The sequence below is a fragment of the Triticum aestivum genome, unplaced genomic scaffold (genome assembly GCF_018294505.1).
Source record: "Triticum aestivum cultivar Chinese Spring unplaced genomic scaffold, IWGSC CS RefSeq v2.1 scaffold118543, whole genome shotgun sequence".
Taxonomy (NCBI): Eukaryota; Viridiplantae; Streptophyta; class Magnoliopsida; order Poales; family Poaceae; genus Triticum; species Triticum aestivum.
Window position 1 is genome coordinate 14152 of NW_025227754.1, and position 8817 is coordinate 22968.

The 8817-nt window shown below is 50.3% G+C and overlaps 1 pseudogene; it reads right to left on the bottom strand.

Moving 5' to 3' along the window:
* Positions 1-3107: 3107 nt before the first annotated feature.
* On the bottom strand, positions 3108-5595 carry LOC123172827 (oligopeptide transporter 4-like; annotated as a pseudogene).
* Positions 5596-8817: the final 3222 nt, after the last annotated feature.

The window sequence follows — 8817 nt, forward strand, 5'->3', positions numbered from 1 at the left end:
CATGCTAATTACTTTATCATTCAATTCTTGAGGGTACTCAGCTCTTATTTCACGCCTAGACTCAATCAGTCATCCATTGGCATTTCAGTTGTGTGAAACAGTTTTCATGCACCTATATGTTTTTCAACATCTCAACATATAGAAGAGACCTGATGGGAACTATCCATGTGCCTCCACACACTTTGTATTGCATAATTTCGTTAGCTTCTATAGATGGTCTCGTGCATAAAACACTACCGCACCAACACCTGAGTAATTGTATTGGTTTCTGCTCAAGTATCATAATGCAATCTTGTCTTTGATTGTAAACCCTGGTTTGGTATTTTTAGTTGCACGTTTCAGTGAAAGAAAGAAAAGACAGTGTCAAAGTAGAATATATAAACTAGAAAGATTAGCAGCCATGTCTTAGTATAAATTTCATGCATAGTAGTCTGGCATGGCATGTACATAAACAGAGGACCACACTACATAACCAGTTTTATCTGCAGCGATAAACAAACGCTATCACTGAGAGCATTTTTCTTGTGGAAGTTCTCATTTGAGCTGACATGTTTCCTGATGCAAACTCATTCAACCACGTATAGCCTTCACAGCACATCATTTAGTTGATCTTTAGTTCTTGGGTTCTGCAGATGCAAGATGGAGCCGGCGACCAGCCCTTCTTCCTCGCCCTCAGCCTTGACACCACCGTTGACGCCTCCAAGAGCAGTCGGGCATCGGCGTCGACGCCGGCAAGGCAACATGTGTTGCAACATGCAACCAAATCAAATGGACAAAGTTATATATCTAATATTCAACCATGTAGTTTACTATTATGCAGTGTGAAAAACGGTGTACATCAGTTATCTGGGACTATTACTATGGCCCGATTTTGATTTCTAGCTTAGATAGGGCCATTTTTTAGATATTTTGCGGAGTGTTTACTGATGTTAGTATCTACCATCACCTCTGTGAGTAATATCAGATATATTTCCATCCTGAGATACATTGAGTAATATCACGTGTTGATTGAAAAAGGGTTATATCAGATATTTGATCATTGAACTTTTTTTGATTAATTCCTTGATATATTTCCAGCATGATAGACACGCACATGTGGAAGTTGGGGTTCGGCAAGTAGCACTTCTTTGATTAAGTTGTTCAAGTTGTTCTGTTACACGGGCAAAACTTGCCTTCCTACTACTGCATCATATCGGTTTGATCTTTCACTGCTTGATCATATCGGTTGGACCGGCACCCTTGCGCCAAGGCGCGTTGCCGATCTAGTGTTGTATGAATGGTGCATAAAGGTGTCACACTACAATTTCTCATCTCTCTCAACCTCTCTTGCTCACAAGGGCACACACCAATTTTTTCCCACTAGAGTTTTTAAAGAAAAATATACAAAGCATATTTATTGTTCTCTAAATTCACCAATGAGTTTTATCCTTCTTTAATGTTTTTCCTTGTACGCGTTATCAAGGAGGCATTTTCTCTATTGTCAAAAGGCACCTATACTGGAGGGATACCTCCTAGCATGCAACTCTTCTTCCCGTCTATCTTGGATGCATATACACTCGGGAATCAATAGAACTCAGGTTTGATCGTCCATTCGCTTCATTTTAATCTATTTTACTCTGACACGCCTTAACTACTGCATGAAAACCCGAAGTCCAATTTCTTTTAACCAAACAAAGCTAGCTTCGCTTAGAGCATCTTAAGCTGTTGGCCCCCCAGGAGGCGCCTAAAATCGCCGCCTGGGGCGAGTTAGCGCAAAAAACCGGTCTGGGAGCGAGTTGGTCCCCAGTCGCCGGCCCCAGGGCCGCCCCCAGGCGCGTCTAATTTTTTTTAAAAAAAAGTTCGGCGAGTTCATTTAAAACACGGCTAAATTCAACCAAACTTCAGCGAGTTCATACATATTTAAAATATTTTACAGAAAAGAAAAAAACGCTACTAGGCCCGCCCTCGCCCTCGCCGCCCGCGCGCCCTTGAAGCTCTACATGCCGAGGCGCCTGTAGAACTGCGTGTAGTCGCCGCCGCCGCCGTCGTCGTCGTCGTCGTCGTCGCCGCCGTCTCCCCGGCCGCCGTCCCTGCTGCACCCTCCCCAGGTTGGCGCGGCGGGTTGGACGATCCGGGGGCGTTCTCGTCGTCGTCGCTGTCGAGGATCACCATGCCGTGCTCGTCCTCGCGCCCACGCCTGCGGGCGGCTATCTCCTCTAGGGCTCGGCGCTGCCGGACCATCTCGTCGCGAAGGTAGTCATCCCGCGCCCACTTTAGGGCCTCCTCCTCGGAGAAGCCGCGCCGGGCTATGGCCTCGTACTCCGCGGGGAGGCCGGGTTCCACCTTCGGCCTGACGAGGACGAGGCGTCCAGAGGTGGGGGAGGGATCGGCGATGCGGACGCCGGCACTGCGGGTGCGGTGGCTGACCGGCCTGTCCTGGGGCTCCGGCTTGACGGGGTGGAGGCAGGGAGAGCCGGTCGAGCGGCCGGACGAGGAGGAGGACGCCCCCGGGTACATGTGCCTCGGCGTCCATGAGCTCCCATGCCGGCGGGAGAAGGACGGTGGAGCGGGGTACTCCAGCATGGGCGTGTTGCCGCCCTCGATGTACTCGAGGACAGACTCCAGCGTGCGGCCGGGCACGCCCCACCATCGGCGGCGGCCTTTGGAGTTGAGCCTCCCAGAGGGCACGACGCCGTTGGTGGCCTCGAGCTGCTCGGCGTGGCGGCGATGGAAGTAGGGCTCCCACATCGGGCTGTCCTCCACTCCGCACGCCGCGCCGCCCCGGTGGGCGGTGGTGGCACCAGGACCCCGCCGGCGCTGATCCTCCACGCTCCGGGCACCCGCATGTCCAGCGGGACCGGATACTCGGCCTCAAAGAGGAGCCGAGCTTCGTCCTCGTGAAGGTGGCGGCGACCGAAGCTGTTCGCCGCCGCGCCGTGGCCTGGAAAACGCTCGGCCATGGCGAAAAATTTCGCTGCCAAGGAAGACCCATTTTTCGGTTCGGCCTGGGTCCGCTGGCGCCAATTTCGGTCTGAGCCGACGAAAAATGGGCCTTTGGGGGCGCGACTGGGCCGATTTTTCGGCGCCGGCGCGAAAAAATCGCCTGGGGAGGCCGTTCTAGGGGCGCGGCTGGAGATGCTCTTAAACAAACCCTAGCCACCACCCCTCAAGCCCAGCAGGTTACAGCATTACTTTGGTGATATCTTTTTCAAGTAAAACCATTTGTTGCGAAGCTGTTTCTTCATATATACAGTAGAAAGCATAAATATACCGCAAAACCAGCGGAAACAAACTGTCGCGGGGACTTTAAATTGTGTGTTCGACTTGCAACCACTGATCGAATGCTGATGATGAACAGTTTGTGTTACAGTTCTCCGATTCAATTGAGATCTATAAAAGCTAGTGTTGCAACTTGCAACATGTCCCACGTTATAACATTACGACTATAGCACGCATTGCCCAAATGACTGATTACCGCACCAAAGCTGCTGATAGTTTTTTGCTTTTTGTGCACTTGGCTACGATCTTTACACATATATAGAAATCTGTAATAGTATGACATTAAGACAACTGGAGTGGATAATGACTAATCTTGCAGCTCTCTGCCTTGAGGCATGAAAGATATTTACTGCAGCTTAGAACACAGGGCACACACTGTCCGGTCCAAGATCTACCCCTTTAGCGGTGGGGCATGAGGCCAGAGGGCAGTGCTCGCCGCCCGTGCCCCACCAGTTGATTGTCCGGTTCTCCATGGTCAGTGTGAAGTAAAGCAGCACCCCCATGAACGCGGCGCCCGCATCAAGCCCAGCAGAGAGGATGTAGTTGTACCTCTGCCACCACTTCTTGCGGTACCGGAACACAAAGAAGTTGAAGATGATGCCGTAGAGCAGCCACGAGTTGAAGTTTACGGTCGTCGCTGGCGGCATTAAGGCCGTAGCGCCGGTGAGCACCGGAATGTTGATGAGTAGTATCCACTTGTGAGTGGGGAATATCCTGTGGAGGATGTACACAATGACAGGGCCTGCCGCGCCAAAGAGGAAGAACCAGTTGAGGGCTATGTAGTTGCCATTTGACCCGAAAATGCGATTCGGGCCAACAAGGCCCCAGATGACCGATGCGTCGAAGAAGACACGGTCGTTGGGGCATGTCCATGGGCTGTTTGGTGGGAGCAGTTGGTCCTGGCAGATGTTCTCAACCGAGCCAAGTAGCCACCATCCGACAATGAGGTTGACAGTCCCGGCCACCACTGTACCGACAAACTGCATGCATAAATTACAGGGATGTCAGTAAACTCTATGTTTCTATACATCACTCATTGGCTTTACAAAGGTGAGAAGGAAGATCAATTAATTACCTGAACAATGAACATTGATTTGGGAGGTATCTTCATATAGTGTCCAAGCTTGAAGTCTGCGAGGAAGGAGATTGCCTGCGACATGCTGATGTAGCCGTACACCTTGAAGCAGACGTTGGCGATGGGGTATCCAGGCATTATTAGCCCCATGACGTACTCAGTGATGACATTCAGACCAGGCGTCTGTGCATAAGTTTCCAAGGCTTTTGTCAGTTTTTTTTCTTTTGTTGCAGAAATTAATCATGAGAGGACATGCGGGATAAATGAAGAAGAGGCATTAAAATTGTTGAAATAGACTTGCCTGGTTAGTGGTTGCAGAAATGATGCTTACGGGTAGCGTGAAGGTGAAGGCCATGGCACAGGCAAAGAGGAAGCCCCACCATGGGAGCTGAACCTGGTCCTTGAGGACGGTGCAGAGGATGAGGGACACTATCATGGACAATGCCTGTCACAGAGTAGAACCACCACGCTGGTATGTCCTCGTACTTCCTCATTAGCTTTGTGTGGACGTCAGGCTCCTCCTGCTGTGAAGCTCGGAACCGGTGGTAGATCTCCCTGCACAAAATTTGCAGACGTGTACCTTTCAGTTCAGAAATCTCATGTAATCATTCACCTCTGACTTGTCTCGGTTTATTAATGTACAGACAGACAGACTAAAAGAAAAAAGAAGCTTCACTTACTTGCCGTAGAAGAAGCCGACGTGCGTGATGGTTGCGGCAATGGTGGCAAAGTTGAAGCCATATGAGATTGCAAAAAAGATGCTGAGGTTTATGCGTCCGAGCTTGTCGTACGCCTCCGTGTCAAGCCGGAACTGCTGGTTCACAATGTCGGCGATCTTATAGGGCGACCCATTGGAGGCGAAGAGGTGAGAGGAGAATATGGGGAACGTCTTGGCGTTGTACAGGTTCATCCCCCAATACGCCGTGGGCATCACCACATAAATGAACAAGACGTAGCCAACGAAGACGTTGACGGTGGCGAACAAGGGCGAGATGAGCGGGCTGAAGAGGAAGGAGGAGACGGCGGTCCAGTCGAGCGTGAAAGCTCCGAGACCCAGGCCCTTCATGCCTGAGCCGAGCTGCTGCGCCGTGACGGACTTGGAGAAGACCCAGCACACCCACGAGATGGAGGTGAGCGACTGGAAGAGGTAGCCCGGCACGAAGGCCCACACGAAGCTGCAGATGAGCACCACCAGGAAGAACTTGGAGCGGGACATCTGCTTTGAGCCCCCGGGGAATTCCTCCTTCTCGTGCAGTGTCCTGGTACGTACATACAAGGGTGCTGTTAGTGTCATTGCTACGTCGTCGTACAGAGTGACTTCCAAAATTACATATTGATTCGAAAGGTTGCCATGTAAATTCACTGATCATCATTCATCAAGAAGTTATGGAAAAACTGGGCACATACAAATATAAGTAGAAACATTACATTAGCATGTCATTCTACCTCCACAACACATGTTGAGTGTTCTGGATCTTGCATTGCTTGAACCACTGATGACACTATAACAGCGAATCATGAGTGGCCTGATGTATCTTGTCAATATGCTTTTGCCAGTGAAAAGATGGGGGGCTACATCATATCCAGCGGTCCCTGGACAGTTAAGCCCAGAACTGGAAGCACGGCACCATGTAACCATTTTATCAAGGGCAGGGCAAACCCTTGGTCACATAGCCCGGCTGTTTACCATGTTAATAAGCCATCCTCTGTATGAAACACTACCTAGGAGCCTGGGACCAGAGAACAGTTGGTTAGGTTGCCACGACGATTGTTTGCTAACTAGTCGCCAGGATACACATTGTTCTATTTCAGTGAAAGCAGCAGGATCGCAGCCATGTGTGAGGTTCATCAGTTCGATACATACGCATACTCTATTTCAGTTCAGTTCAGTTCAGTCCCCTGATTCAGTTTCAGCTCAATCATGCATCAGTTTAGAGATTACCATGTCCCTGTCGAGAGCTGCAGCCGAGCTGTATGTAGAACCTGGCATCAGCTCCTGCGGTTGCGCCAGACCGCGAGTCGGCGCTCCTCCTCGGCTTCGCGGCGCAGTCCGGCGGCAGGGGCAGTGGCCAGAGGGGGGCGGGGTGCACTACCCCGGTACCGCCCGGTGGGTGGAGGGTGGGGGTGGGTCAGGGACGGGGCGGAGCAGCGAGCAGGCACGGGGAGGAGGGGAGGGCGACGGGCCGGCGGCGCAGCAGCGGCAGTGACCGGCGGTGGTGGCTCCTGGGTGTGGGGGCGGACGATAGCTAGGTTGCGTGGGAAGGTGCGAAGGGACCGAGCGCCTGTCGGCTTTGGGCCCTCGTTCCTTGTGCTTATTGGGCTAGAGTTGGGCTGGACCCCGGGCCGAAACTAAAGCCTATGTGTGTGATGAAAAACTTCCACGCTGCGTGCCCAAGCTAAAATTGCAGGTTGGTTTAGAGAAGAAAACGAGTTGTGTCAATTGACACTCGTTCTAAAAAAAAGTATATATAACCTAAAAAAAAGTGCAAGTTTTCTTCTTTGGAGTTGGAAAACGAGTGTTTTTTTTATCATAATAAGAAAACGGGTGTCAATTGAAACCTAAAAAAAAGTATATATAACCTAAGTTGGGTGGGATTCTCTTAAAATCCGGAGCCAATAATTATGCACCTTGGTGACGACTGATAGATAGTACCATGTGCGCAGCCTATTCCTGGCGCTACCTCTTCTATCCACTTGACCGATCGAGAAACCGGGAAGCAGTGTCATAAAACGTAAAGTTGCTATTTCTGCCTAGGCGCCATGTGAGAGGTTGCACCCACCTCGGGACAAACTCGACGGAGCGTCAAGAATTATAAACCTACAAGAGTTTTCTTTTTCTTTTCAAAAAGAGGATATAACCCCGGTCTCTGCATCGAGCGACCCACACACACAGTCACGGTGAGCCAAAGGAAGTAGGGTAGGGTGGTGCACTGGTGCTGACCTGAAGAGCGAGACCTGGACGAGCGTGCGCCGGCTCCACCACGTACTTGCGCATCAGCCCGGCCCACCCGTACCCGAGCACCTACGCACCATCCACTCCGATGATTGTGCATTCCATCAACGGGGATCATCGGCAAAAATAAGGAATGTCGCCGCATGCACTCCGTGTCCGTGCATACCTGGGTGGTGATGATGAGGATCCATGCGGCGAGGAAGGAGATGGAGCGGTGGTACAAGGCGCGGATGAATAAAGACTGGAATCTGGCTGTCCTACGTATATGTAAGCTGAATCTTGTCAACAGGGCCGGCCCTGGGGCATGGGCGGTGGGGCGGCGGCCCAGGGCCCAGGCGGGAGGGGGGCCCATGATGTAGTACATATACATACTAACGCCCAGCAAAAAAATGGTAAAAAACGAGATGGGCTAGGGCGCGAGGCCCATGCGATCGATTACGAAGCGTTACGCTAGCGCCAGCGATCGATACCGGCTGCTCATCTTCTTTTCCTTCGTCTGGAGTCTGGACGGTTGGCCTCTAATCTCTTCGTCCTGCCTGCCGCTCGGCGCTCGGCGCCTTGCCGTCTCGGCCGCCGCCGGCTTGCCGCTGCGCGCGCCGCATAGCAGTCCGATAACTCAAAGTCTGCAACGAGCCAACGAGGTAATCCATGATCCATTCCATCCGTCAGTTTCTTCAGCCCGTATACGTATCCATGATCGATCCATGTTCCTGATGACCTGATCCATGCCCCCAGATTCCAATTTGACAATTTCAGTAGTATGTACGTATTCAACTATCCACATGTATGTCTAGGGTTCCAATCATCCGATTATAAATTCTTAATTCTTTGTACCCTCTTTTCTTCATGATTTTAGGACATTATCATGCCATGTTGCCTAAGAAGAAGCAATTGTTGGTGCTGAAAAAAGGAGAAGAAAGAAAGGAAGTATTATTGCATCAAGAAACGTCCGAAGAAACTTTTCTGAAGCATTGAAGTATTATTGTTGTCGATTGAGTCAGTTGAATTTGGTTCTTATTTGAGGTAATCATGGTATGTTAGTTTTATTTTGCCATCTTTTTAGTATTATTGTTGTCGATGGAGTCGGTTCGAATTTAGTTATTATTGCTGTCGATGGAGTCAGTTGAATTATTATAGTCAAATTTGGATGAAATTTATATAGGGGCCCATGTCACCGAATTCGCCTAGGGCCTTCCAAAACACAGGGCCGGCCCTGCTTGTCAATCTGGAATATACAGCTGGACAGCTGGAGTATCGAGCAATTAGTCCCTGGAAAATCCAAGTGGTGATATCAAAATTCATTGTTTTTCCATAACATGCAGTGCAAAACTTTCGTTTCAATGAATGCTGATAGGCTGATATGGACAAAGCTCCACTGACATGCCAATGGCGTAACATGGCCGTTGACCTCACATAGCAGTATTGTAGCACAAACCACTGTAGATGTGTATTGTTCGGGTTCCTCCTTGTAGCATCGGGTATTTTTTGTTTTTGTTTTTTGACATAGCTTACCAGGCTTGATGCCTGGTTG